General features: G+C 40.5%; 1 long non-coding RNA gene across 1 annotated transcript; it reads left to right on the top strand.

Annotated features, from left to right (window-relative positions):
* The first annotated feature begins 313 nt into the window (after positions 1-313).
* Positions 314-6373, top strand: LOC134334382 (uncharacterized). The gene is made up of 2 exons (XR_010015479.1): positions 314-423; positions 6116-6373. It is a non-coding gene; the product is annotated as an uncharacterized LOC134334382 (long non-coding RNA).
* Positions 6374-11991: the final 5618 nt, after the last annotated feature.

An 11991-nucleotide genomic window follows, 5' to 3' on the forward strand; every position in this document is an offset into this window, starting at 1 on the left:
ACATATAGGGCAGATTTTAACTTTCACAGGGATTTTTGTCTTGTATAATTATCACTTTATTCTGAACACTTACGGCGTCCCCACAACACACCTTCAGTTAGTTTCTGAGTACAAACTGTGTGTAGAAACTGACTTGGTCCCCACAATGACTGTAACATTGTGTGTGTGAAAGGTCCCCGCAAAGCCTGTTTTATTTAATATGTGTGAACACAGACTGCTTGACTGGGCAAAAGATAATTTTTTTATTATTATAAAATTATTTTCTAAAGTCTGGTGCATGTTTTTTGATATAGTTATTTTAAATTGTGTTTACAGACACCCAGCATTGCAGCTAGAGCCGTGGTGGAGGACGACTCCCAATCCTCTATCCTGTCCAAGACTCAGATGGATGATGCTTCTGTTTCAAACAGCACTCCTCAACAGGTACATGCATGTCCACTACTTGACTTTTAGTTTTACAGCCTCTCTTTTGTCATATATTTTAGTATTTTGGGTTTTTAGTCAGTAAAAAGAATGTAATAAGTTAATTGTGATGTAAATCTAGCAAGAATAATTGTTTATTTTGATGTATCTACAAGGTAAGTTCTAGTGGAACATTTAGGGCAGATTTTAACTTTCACAGGGATTTTTGTCTTGTATAATTATCACTTTATTCTGAACACTTACGACGTCCCCACAACACACCTTCAGTTAGTGTATGAGTAGAAACTGTGTGTAGAAACTGAACTAAACTGGTCCCCACAATGACTGTAACATTGTGTGTGTGAAAGGTCCCCACAAGGAATGGTAACATTGTGTGTGTGAAAGGTCCTTTCACACACACACACACAATGTTACAGTCATTGTGGGGACCTGTTACATACACGCACAATGTTATAGTTACTTGTGGGGACCTTTCACACACACAATGTAATAGTCACTTGTGGGGACCTTTCACACACACAATGTTATAGTCATTGTGGGGACCAGTTTAGTTCAGTTTCTACACACAGTTTCTACTCATACACTAACTGAAGGTGTGTTGTGGGGACGCCGTAAGTGTTCAGAATAAAATGATAATTATCCAAGAAAAAAATCACTGTGAAAGTTAAAATCTGCCCTATATGTTCCCCTTGAACTTACCTTGTAGATACATCACAATAAACAATTATTCTTGCTAGATTATCATCACAATTAACTTATTACATTCTTTTAATTAACTAAAAACCCAAAATACAAAAACATGACAAAAAAGTACTTGTGTATTTGAGATCATCAAACATACAGTGGGGCCAAAAAGTATTTAGTCAGCCACTGATTGTGCAGGTTCTCCTACTTAGAAAGATGAGAGAGGTTTGTACTTTTCATCATAGGTACACTTCAACTATGAGAGACAAAATTAGAAAAAAAAATCCAGGAAATCACATTGTAGGATTTTTAAAGAATTTATTCGTAAATTATGGTGGAAAATAAGTATTTGGTCAATAACAAACAAGCAAGATTTCTGGCTCTCACAGACCTGTAACTTCTTCTTTAAGAAGCTCTTCTGTCCTCCACTCGTTACCTGTATTACCGCTTTGACCTCGTTATCTGTATAAAAGACACCTGTCCACAGCCTCAAACAGTCAGACTCCAAACTCAACCATGGCCAAGACCAAAGAGCTGTCGAAGGACACCAGGAAGAAAATTGTAGACCTGCACCAGGCTGGGAAGAGTGAATCTACAATAGGCAAGCAGGTTGGTGTGAATAAATCAACTGTGGGAGCAATTGTAAGAAAATGGAAGACATACAAGACCATTGATAATCTCCCTCGATCCCGTGCGGTCAAAATGATCATGAGAACGGTGAGCAAAAATCCCAGAACTACACGGAGGGACCTGATGAATGACCTGCAGAGAGCTGGGACCAAAGTAACAAAGGCTACCATCAGTAACACACTACGCCGAGAGGGACTCAAATCCTGCAGTGCCAGGCGTGCCCCCCTGCTTAAGCCAGTACATGTCCAGGCCCGTCTGAAGTTTGCCAGAGAGCATATGGATGATCCAGAAGAGGATTGGGAGAATATCATGTGGTCAGATGAAACCAAAATGGAACTTTTTGGTAAAAACTCAACTCGTCGTGTTTGGAGGAAGAAGAATGCTGAGTTGCATCCCAAGAACACCATACCTACTGTGAAGCATGGGGGTGGAAACATCGTGCTTTGGGGCTGTTTTTCTGCAAAGGGGACAGGACGACTGATCCGTGTTAAGGGAAGAATGAACGGGGCCATGTATCGTGAGATTTTAAGCCAAAACCTCCTTCCATCAGTGAGAGCATTGAAGATGGAACGTGGCTGGGTCTTCCAGCATGACAATGATCCCAAACACACCGCTCGGGCAACGAAGGAGTGGCTCCGTAAAAAGCATTTCAAGGTCCTGGAGTGGCCTAGCCAGTCTCCAGACCTCAACCCCATAGAAAATGTGTGGAGTCCGTGTTGCCCAGCGACAGCCCCAAAACATCACTGCTCTAGAGGAGATCTGCATGGAGGAATGGGCCAAAATACCAGCTACAGTGTGTGCAAACCTGGTGAAGACTTACAGGAAACGTTTGACCTCTGTCATTGCCAACAAAGGTTATGTTACAAAGTATTGAGTTGAACTTTTGTTATTGACCAAATACTTATTTTCCACCATAATTTACAATTAAATTCTTTAAAAATCCTACAATGTGATTTCCTGGATTTTTTTTTTCATTTTGTCTCTCATAGTTGAAGTGTAGCTATGATGAAAATTACAGACCTCTCTCATTTGTCTAAGTAGGAGAACCTGCGCAATCAGTGGCTGACTAAATACTTTTGGCCCCACTGTATATGTAAATTTACTGATAAATTAAGTTTTAAATTTAGGATTAAGTATTAAAGTTTTTCTTATTATGATTTCTTGTTTTGTAAATGAAAGACACAAATCTTGACAATTCCAGTGAGCTATTTGATTCTTCATCAGAAAGTGCAGATGATTACATACCTGATACGACTTGTGATAGTGACATTGACACTAGCCTTAAACCAAACCAAAAAACAAAGCACAATACACTGGATGTCTCTGGCTCAGACAGTTCCACTGTCTGTGACTCCACAACATCAGACAAAATGACCTTTGACGGGCACAGCTTTACACCTGAAGCCACTGGAGCAGAAGAAGAACTTGGTTCAAGTAAGAACATAAATGATCTAATAGTTGTTAGCGCAAGTCAAAAAAGAGGTGGACGAAGAGTGTACAACAAAAAACATTACTGCTTGTATTGCTCTAAGCCGTATGCCAAGATGGCAAGGCACCTCGAACATGTGCATGAAAATGAACCCGATGTGGCCAAAGCTCTTAAGCTTTCCAAAGGGTTTCAGGGAGAGGAAGAAACAGCTAGATTATATTCACAACAGAGGACACTACGCTCACAATGCTGCAGTTATGGAGTCAGGACAGGGGAAACTTGATGTTGGGCAGCACTTGTTAAACAAAAGGGGAAATTAGACAAGAATCAACAGTATGTGAGAGAGCAGATGCGAGAAATGGGAAGGCTGGTTCACAATGCCAGAAAAGTCACCACCTTAAAGAAAATGGAAGATCTTATGAATCCAAAAAATTACATGGAGACAGTCAAAACTGTCAAGTTGACATGTGGGTATGACAGTGAAACAAACAAGTTTTTGACCCCATCATTAGCAAACAAACTTGGAAATATCCTGATTAAAGTAAGCAAACTTTTAAAAGCTCAAGGTTTCATCTCAAACAACCAACATCTTGTGAAGAATGCCAGTGAGTTGTAAGACATCCATCGGGAAAAGTAGAATGAGCTAATATCAGCCACGGCATTGAGGAACATAAGGTAAGCAAAGTGGAACGTACCGACTCTCATGCCTTTTACTGAAGACATCCAAAAAATGCATGCATATCTCAGTCAAGTACAAGATGAGTGGTACATTTCACTCTCGGAAAGTCCCTCTGCAAAAGCCTGGATGGAGCTGAATAAGGTGTGCCTGGCTCAGGTTATTCTCTTCTCAGGGAAGGAGAAGTTGCCAGCATGCTCTTATCTGCATTTTTATCAAGAGACACTTCTGATCACCATGAGGATGTGGACTGGGCACTGTCTGAAGAGGAAAAAAAGCTCTGCAGACACTTCTCAAGGATTGTCGTCGGGGGGAAACGTGGTCGCCCAGTTCCAATTCTTCTGACTCCAAAAATGTTTTGTGCATTAGAGATCCTTGTTAATAGACAATGGTTATATGTTTGCAAGACCAGAAGCTATGACACATTTCAGAGGATCAGACCGTCTCTGTGGCTTTGCAAAGGTGTGTGGTGCAAAGAGTCCCACTGACATCTACCAAACTGAGAAAGCATGCTGCAACCCTTTCAACTGTGCTAAACATGATAGACACAGAAATGGACCAGCTTGCCAATTTTCTTGGACATGACATAAGAATCCATCGTGAGTTCTATCGACTGCCTGAGAAGACCCTACAGCTCGCCAAGATCAGCAAAGTTTTTCAATGCCGTGGCTGATATCAGCTCATTCTACTTTTCCCGATGGATGTCTTGAAACTCACTGGCATTCTTCACAAGATGTTGGTTGTTTGAGATGAAACCTTGAGCTTTTAAAAGTTTGCTTACTTTAACCAGGATATTTCCAAGTTTGTTTGCTAATGATGGGGTCAAAAACTTGTTTGTTTCACTGTCATACCCACATGTCAACTTGACAGCTTTGACTCTCTCCATGTAATTTTTTGGATTCATAAGGTCTTCCATTTTTTTTAAGGTGGTGACTTTTCTGGCATTGTGAACCAGCCTTCCCATTTCTCGCATCTGCTCTCACACATACTGTTAAAAGTATGTGAAGTCATTTCCCAATGTTTCTTTACATGGTTGTGTAAAGGGCACACGTTTCCCCTGTCCTGACTCCATAACTGCAGCATTGTGAGTGTAGTTTCCTCTGTTGAGAATATAATCTAGCTGTTTCTTCCTCTCCCTGAAACCCTTTGGAAAGCTGTGCCTGTCAGAGGTCATTTTGTCTGATGATGTCGAGTCACAGACAGTGGAACTCACTGAGCCAGAGACATCCAGTGTATATCAAAAGATCAGCAAAGTTCTAATGGCTCTTGAGCAAGGAAGATTAGCTGAGTTTCATGGCAAGAACTTGGATAAAATTGGGCTAGATCCTGATGGTATATTATTTTATTTTACTTTTTGTATTTGGTTTTTGCTTTCTTGCTTTTGTTGAAGTCCCAGTGAATAAAGGGTTTAAGTACTGTTTGATTACTTAGCTAACTAATGCCTGTGTGTATTCTACAGACTGTAAGTGAGGGGGATAAATTGTCGTCATTATAGTGTGTTTTTATAGAATGTAAATATTATTAGGGGGCATATGGGCTTGGGACTGGGACTTCTGTGTGGGAAGCCACAGTGTTGTTAAAAATATAACTCATGGTGTAACCTAATCAAACAGTGTAACACAGTGTCAGTCTTACTTACAAGAAACAGACCCACTTTGAAACATTAAACACTAAAGCCAGTAGCCTGCTCAGGTAGGACAATTGCAGACAAATTAAAGCAGGAAAAATGGTCAGGGTCAGAGCATCTCCAAAACAGCAGGTTTGGGGTGTAACAGTATGCAGTGGTTAGTACTTGAGTCTGGTCCATGGTAGACCATGGAGTGTTCATGGTAGAATCAAGTAATTTCGAGGGTTTACTTTCTTACTGTACTCTTGTAAAAAGGTGGTGGGATGTATTAAGCCGCAGTCAAAGTCAGTTCTCGAAGGTGATGTTTTGGCAGCAGGAAAAATGGGCAACAGTAAGGAACTGTGTGACTTTGACAAGGACCAAATTGTGATGTCTGTGATGCATCTCCAAAACAGCAGGTCTTGTGGGTTGTTCCCAGTAAACAGTGGTTAGTACCTACCAAAAATGGTCCACAGTAGGCTTGGTGTCAGGGTCATGTGCATCCAAGGCTCATTGGTCTTGTGTAGTTTATGTTTCGATGGGTCAGAGCTATACAGGTGTCACTAGTGGGACTTACATAATATTAGGCGGGTTTTAATTTTATGGCTGATCTGTGTATTTATAGCTATTATGAGAATTTGATCCTAATAATCTTTGTCTATGGCAGAATGGACAAACAGTGCAAAGGTAAAACTGCCCATAAGAAGAAAACACCTTGGCTGCAGACAGAGGTGCAGGCGGTGGAATGGCACACGAATCGCTTCATCACATCTTGTATCGTACCAGCACAGCGAGACTGTGAGAAGTGTTTAAGGGCTGAACCAGAAGCTCCTAAGAACCGTGACTGGCAAAATCTGAAATTCTATGTTTATAATCGTATTACGGCCTACAAAAGAAAATTGCAATACAGATAGTTTAAAGATCATTGAGTCTCTGGTATGGCAGTTTTTGTTTACATTCACATGTTCTGATATTGCAGTTTTTGTTTGCATTCACATGTCTCAGCAAGACACACACATGCATACGTCATAAAGGTCTACTGAACAGAAATAGAATTATTTGCTATTTTTTAAAAAGCATTTGAACATTTTGCAATATATTGATTTTCTTTGAACTGTCAATAATACACTATATTGCCAAAAGTATTCGCTCGCCTGCCTTCACACGCATATGAACTTGAGTTCATCCTGAAAAACTTACCATATACAGTGGGGGAAATAAGTATTTGATCCCCTGCTGATTTTGTAAGTTTACCCCCTTACAAAGACTTGAACAGTCTATAATTTTTATGGAAGGTTTATTTTAACAGAGAGAGACAGAATATCAAAAAAAAAAAAAAAAAAACATTAAATAAAAGTTATAAATTAATTTGTATTTAATTAAGGGAAATAAGTATTTGATCCCCTACCAACCAGCAAGAATTCTGACCCCCACAGACCGGTTATGTGCCCATGAGGCGCACAAATTAGTCCTGTCCCTATATAAAAGACTCCTGTCACAGAATCAGTTTCTTCTGTTCAAATCTCTCGACCCCCATGGGCAAGACCAAAGAGCTATCAAAGGACGTCAGGGACAAGATTGTAGACCTGCACAAGGCTGGAATGGGCTACAAGACCATCAGCAAGAAGCTTGGTGAGAAAGAGACCACTGTTGGTGCGATCATTCGAAAATGGAAGAAATACAAGATCACAGTCAATCGCCCTCGCTCTGGAGCTCCATGCAAGATCTCACCTGGTGGGGTAAGAATGATTCTGAGAAAGGTGAGGTCAGTCCAGAATTACACGGGAGGAGCTTGTCAATGATCTCAAGGGAGCTGGGAGCAGAGAAATGCTGGATATGACCCCAAGAACACCATCCCCACCGGGCATTTCTCTGCCTCCAAACACGGCGAGTGGAGTTGATGCCAAAGAGCTCAATTTTGGTCTCATCTGACCATATCACATTCTCCCAAGCTTTCTCTGAATCATTCAGGTGTTCATTGGCAAACTTCAGACGGGCCTGTACATGAGCCTTCTTGAGCAGAGGGACTTTGCGGGCACTGCAGGATCTCAATCCATTACGGCGAAGTGTGTTACTAATGGTTTTCTTGGTGACTGTGCTCCCAGCTCCCTTGAGATCATTGACAAGCTCCTCCCGTGTAATTCTGGACTGACCTCACCTTTCTCAGAATCATTCTTACCCCACCAGGTGAGATCTTGCATGGAGCTCCAGAGCGAGGGCGATTGACTGTGATCTTGTATTTCTTCCATTTTCAAATTATCGCACCAACAGTGGTCTCTTTCTCACCAAGCTTCTTGCTGATGGTCTTGTAGCCCATTCCAGCCTTGTGCAGGTCTACAATCTTGTCCCTGACGTCCTTTGATAGCTCTTTGGTCTTGCCCATGGTGGTGGAGAGATTTGAACAGAAGAAACTGATTCTGTGACAGGAGTCTTATACAGGGACAGGACTAATTTGTGTGCCTCATGGGCACATAACCGGTCTGTGGGGGTCAGAATTCTTGCTGGTTGGTAGGGGATCAAATACTTATTTCACTTAATTAAATACAAATTAATTTATAACTTTTATTTAATGTTTTTTTTCTGGATTTTTTGTTGATATTCTGTCTCTCTCTGTTAAAATAAACCTTCCATAAAAAATATAGACTGTTCAAGTTTTTGTAAGGGGGTAAACTTACAAAATCAGCAGGGGATCAAATACTTATTTCCCCCACTGTAGAAGCACTTTGTAGTTCTACAATTACTGACTGTAGTCCATCCGTTTCTCTACTTACTTTTTAACCTGCTTTCACTCTGTTCTTCAATGGTCAGGACCCCCACAGGACCCCCACAGAGCAGGTATTATTTAGGTGGTGGATGATTCTCAGCACTGCAGTGACACTGACATGGTGGTGGTGTGTTAGTGTGTGTTGTGCTGGTATGAGTGGATCAGACACAGCAGCGCTGCTGGAGTTTTAAACACCGCACTGTCACTGCTGGACTGAGAAGAGTCCACCAACCTAAAATATCCAGCCAAAAGCCCCCGTGGGCAGCGTCCTGTGACCACTGATGAAGGTCTAGAAGATGACCGACTCAAACAGGAGCAATAGATGAGCGATCGTCTCTGACTTTACATCTACAAGGTGGACCAACTAGGTAGGAGTGTCTAATAGAGTGGACAGTGAGTGGACACGGTATTTAAAAACTCCAGCAGCGCTGCTGTGTCTGATCCACTCATACCAGCACAACACACACTAACACAACACCACCATGTCAGTGTCACTGCAGTGCTGAGAATCATCCACCGCCTAAATAATACCTGCTCTGTGGAGGTACTGACCATTGAAGAACAGGGTGAAAGCATGTTAAAAATTAAATCTTGAGTTTTGCAATTTAAATGTCTTTAATGCCTGTATAGTTTTATAAGTAGCATTATTTTAGTGGTAATAATTGTCCAGTGATTGAGTAGTAGCTGATTCTGGGTGGTTCACTGTGGTACAAAAAAATTCATGACAAAGAATTAAAGAAAGAAACACTTAAACAGTGAAAAATAAAATAGTTTGATTTGAGTTAAAAAAGTATCCAGACAATAATTTACTACTCTTCCAATCCACTGTACATGAGTAGAGATAGACTTTAACTTCATCTATTAATATTTTTTTTTAATTACACTGATATTGGCTGTAAATCTAGAAATGTCAAACATAAATCTTGCTATGTTGTCGAGATGACTACATGCACATCACTAGATGTTCTATGCAAAGACTACATAATCTATGAACAAGTAAGCTAAGCTAAATTTAAACATTTTAATGTGATTTATGGACTATTACTGCATCTTTTGATTTTACATAGATGTATATTAAACCTTTTTTGTTTAAAAGTAAGATAATCTGTAGATTAGCTTGAAATAATTACATGCCCTTTAATGGTAATATAAATGAATTGTAATTAACTCAATGTTCTTGCAAGGTCCCCACTAATCACATTGGCATTTGTGTGTTTTATGCTAATATTATGTAAATGAGGTCCCCATTAGTCATATTTATAAGATTTTTCTAAGTCCCCACTAAACACGGTCCTGACATGACTTCTTAAATTCTGATGTTTGAACGCGTGTATGAGCTAAGAAAAATCTGTTTAGTGTGCCTGATTTTTTTCAGCCCTCTAGAGGCTGTAGAAAGGGTGGTCCCCGCAAGTGATGTTCATAACATTGGTCCCCATCTGACATGAAAACGCGTATGTGTGTGTGTGTGTGTGTGTGTGTGTGTGTGTGTGTGTGTGTGTGTGTGTGTGTGTGTGTGTGTGTGTGTGTGTGTGTGTGTGTGTGTGTGTGTGTGTGTGTGTGTGTGTGTGTGTGTGTGTGTGTGTGTGTGTGTAAGTATATTTTTCCATGTAACGAATAAACTTGCTGTGACTGAGCTTTTAGCTGCAGATTTAATGGGTGCATTTCAACTAGCACCATTTAAATGGTCACAGAGAAGTAATAAACTAGTTACCCCACCACTAATAAAGATTGGGAGCCCATGCTTCTAAGAGATGCAGTATCTCTACAATACATTCCAACCACTGACAGAAGAAGTACAGGTGCAGGAATTATGGATGGTACGATGCACCTTAAAGTGTAAAGCAAGCAACCGTGTGTGTATGTGTGATTCCTTTATAATGACAGAAGCTCAATCTTCAGGCGTACAGTACAGTAGTTCTTCATAAATGTGGGTCGGACTGGTGCTGCTGACACTATTTCTCCTGACCGCGTTGAACCGCACTGTGTGAGACATGCAGGTGTTTAATGGAAACTGGTGTGTGTGTGTGTGTGGTTTATTTTCAAACAGGAGGCTGCTTTCCATTCAATCTAATGTGAAAGGACGGTCGAAATGAGAAGACACAGAGGAGAAACTTATGTTTAAGGCTCCAAGATAAAAACACACAAGGCGACTTCCAGTTCAGTGGAGCTGAATATATGACTTCACATTACTGACCAGATCGTTTATATCAGCACGCCGGCTACAACCAGACACTACTGTAAAACTGCACTGGGAGCTACGACTCCAGCACAGTGCACAGCTAATAAAAAAAACTGTTACATTAGGGTGACATATTTTGGTTTTCAAAATAGAGGACACTTGGTAGGATGGCAGCATGGCCCATTCAGGCAGCTGTACTGGGTTTAAAGTTTGGTTAGGGTGGTTTGGCAAAGTAATTTTATGTAACTGGTGGCACCATGGTAAACCATGGCATTGTGTATAAAGCAGGGTTTTTAAATATTTGACAGATGCATCAATAACCACGCAACTATGTTACTGAACTTTAATAAACGGCTACTTTTTAACAAAACAACTAACAAATGCATTTATGGTCAGATAATCTTATTCCTTTCAATTCTAAACAATAATAATAACAAATAAAATAGTTAATCAGTAAGGCTATTTCAACAGAATGTGGCGCTATCACGTACTTGTCAGCCGCACAGCAAACATAACTGCTACTATGACTACTAACACTATTACTATTGAACGATTTAGATTGTTTCTTAAACACACCTCAGTATTCAAATTAACTTTGCCCCGAGCTGACCACAAAATAAGTTTTAAATAGGAATTCTGTATGTTTTGCATGGAGTTACTGAGCTAATGTTGGAGAATATTTCAAACCCTGATCTGTAGCACACAACCCACAAGTCTTGCTCATCTTGATCCATCACTCCTAACACGATCTATCACCAACTGGAATCGTAGACGAGCTTCTCTGGTCTCCCAAACTACGTTTTGTCACAAAAGCAAACACGAGAAGTGATAAGGGGTTTAATGATACCACGTCAAAAAAATGCACGTCAACAAGTAGCGAGCGATCAAAGTTTGTGCGCTGATGTGCAGCGTAAAATCAAAGAGAAAAAATAAATGAATATGATTGGATTTGGCTTCGATTGTTCTATAGTGAGTTGGAGGTTAATAAATATTTTTGCAATGCAATGTTGGTGTTTTGTAGAGAACGATAAGGTCAGAAATACTGTAATACTTGTGTGTGTGCCGATGTATTCTGATATAAACTATATTATGCCTCTGTCCCACCTTTTTACACTCCTTCACTGTGTTTCCCCTTACCTAGTATCTTGCGTTCTCATTGGCTGTTCGACATAGCACTCATTGCCAGCCGGGCAACTCAGATCCAGATATCTGACATGCTAGAAATCTTGCTTGGGTAGCCGAGTGCTGATTGAGTTGTTGGGTGGTTCACACATAGCGATTAAGAGCTGAGTTTCGATCGCCGAGTGAACGCCGACCAGTCGCCAACCAGTCGCCGAGTAAAAATCAGGGCAAAAATCGTGTAGTGTGAACTAGGCAGAAGACTGGCATCAAGGCTGTTCTCTGTACTACCATCAATGTGGTGGAATAAACTTACACTGTCTGAACAGCTGAGTCTTTTGTCACCTTCAAAAGATGATTAAAGATCTTCTTATTAAGCCCTTAAATTAAAACTAACCTGCACTTACCAACCTACCTAAAATTCTACCTGTACTTTTGTTCTAACAGGGTTTTAGCAGATTGTGTTCTTTTCCTGTTGCCT

Source organism: Trichomycterus rosablanca, chromosome 2 (assembly GCF_030014385.1).
Source record: "Trichomycterus rosablanca isolate fTriRos1 chromosome 2, fTriRos1.hap1, whole genome shotgun sequence".
Classification (NCBI taxonomy): Eukaryota; Metazoa; Chordata; class Actinopteri; order Siluriformes; family Trichomycteridae; genus Trichomycterus; species Trichomycterus rosablanca.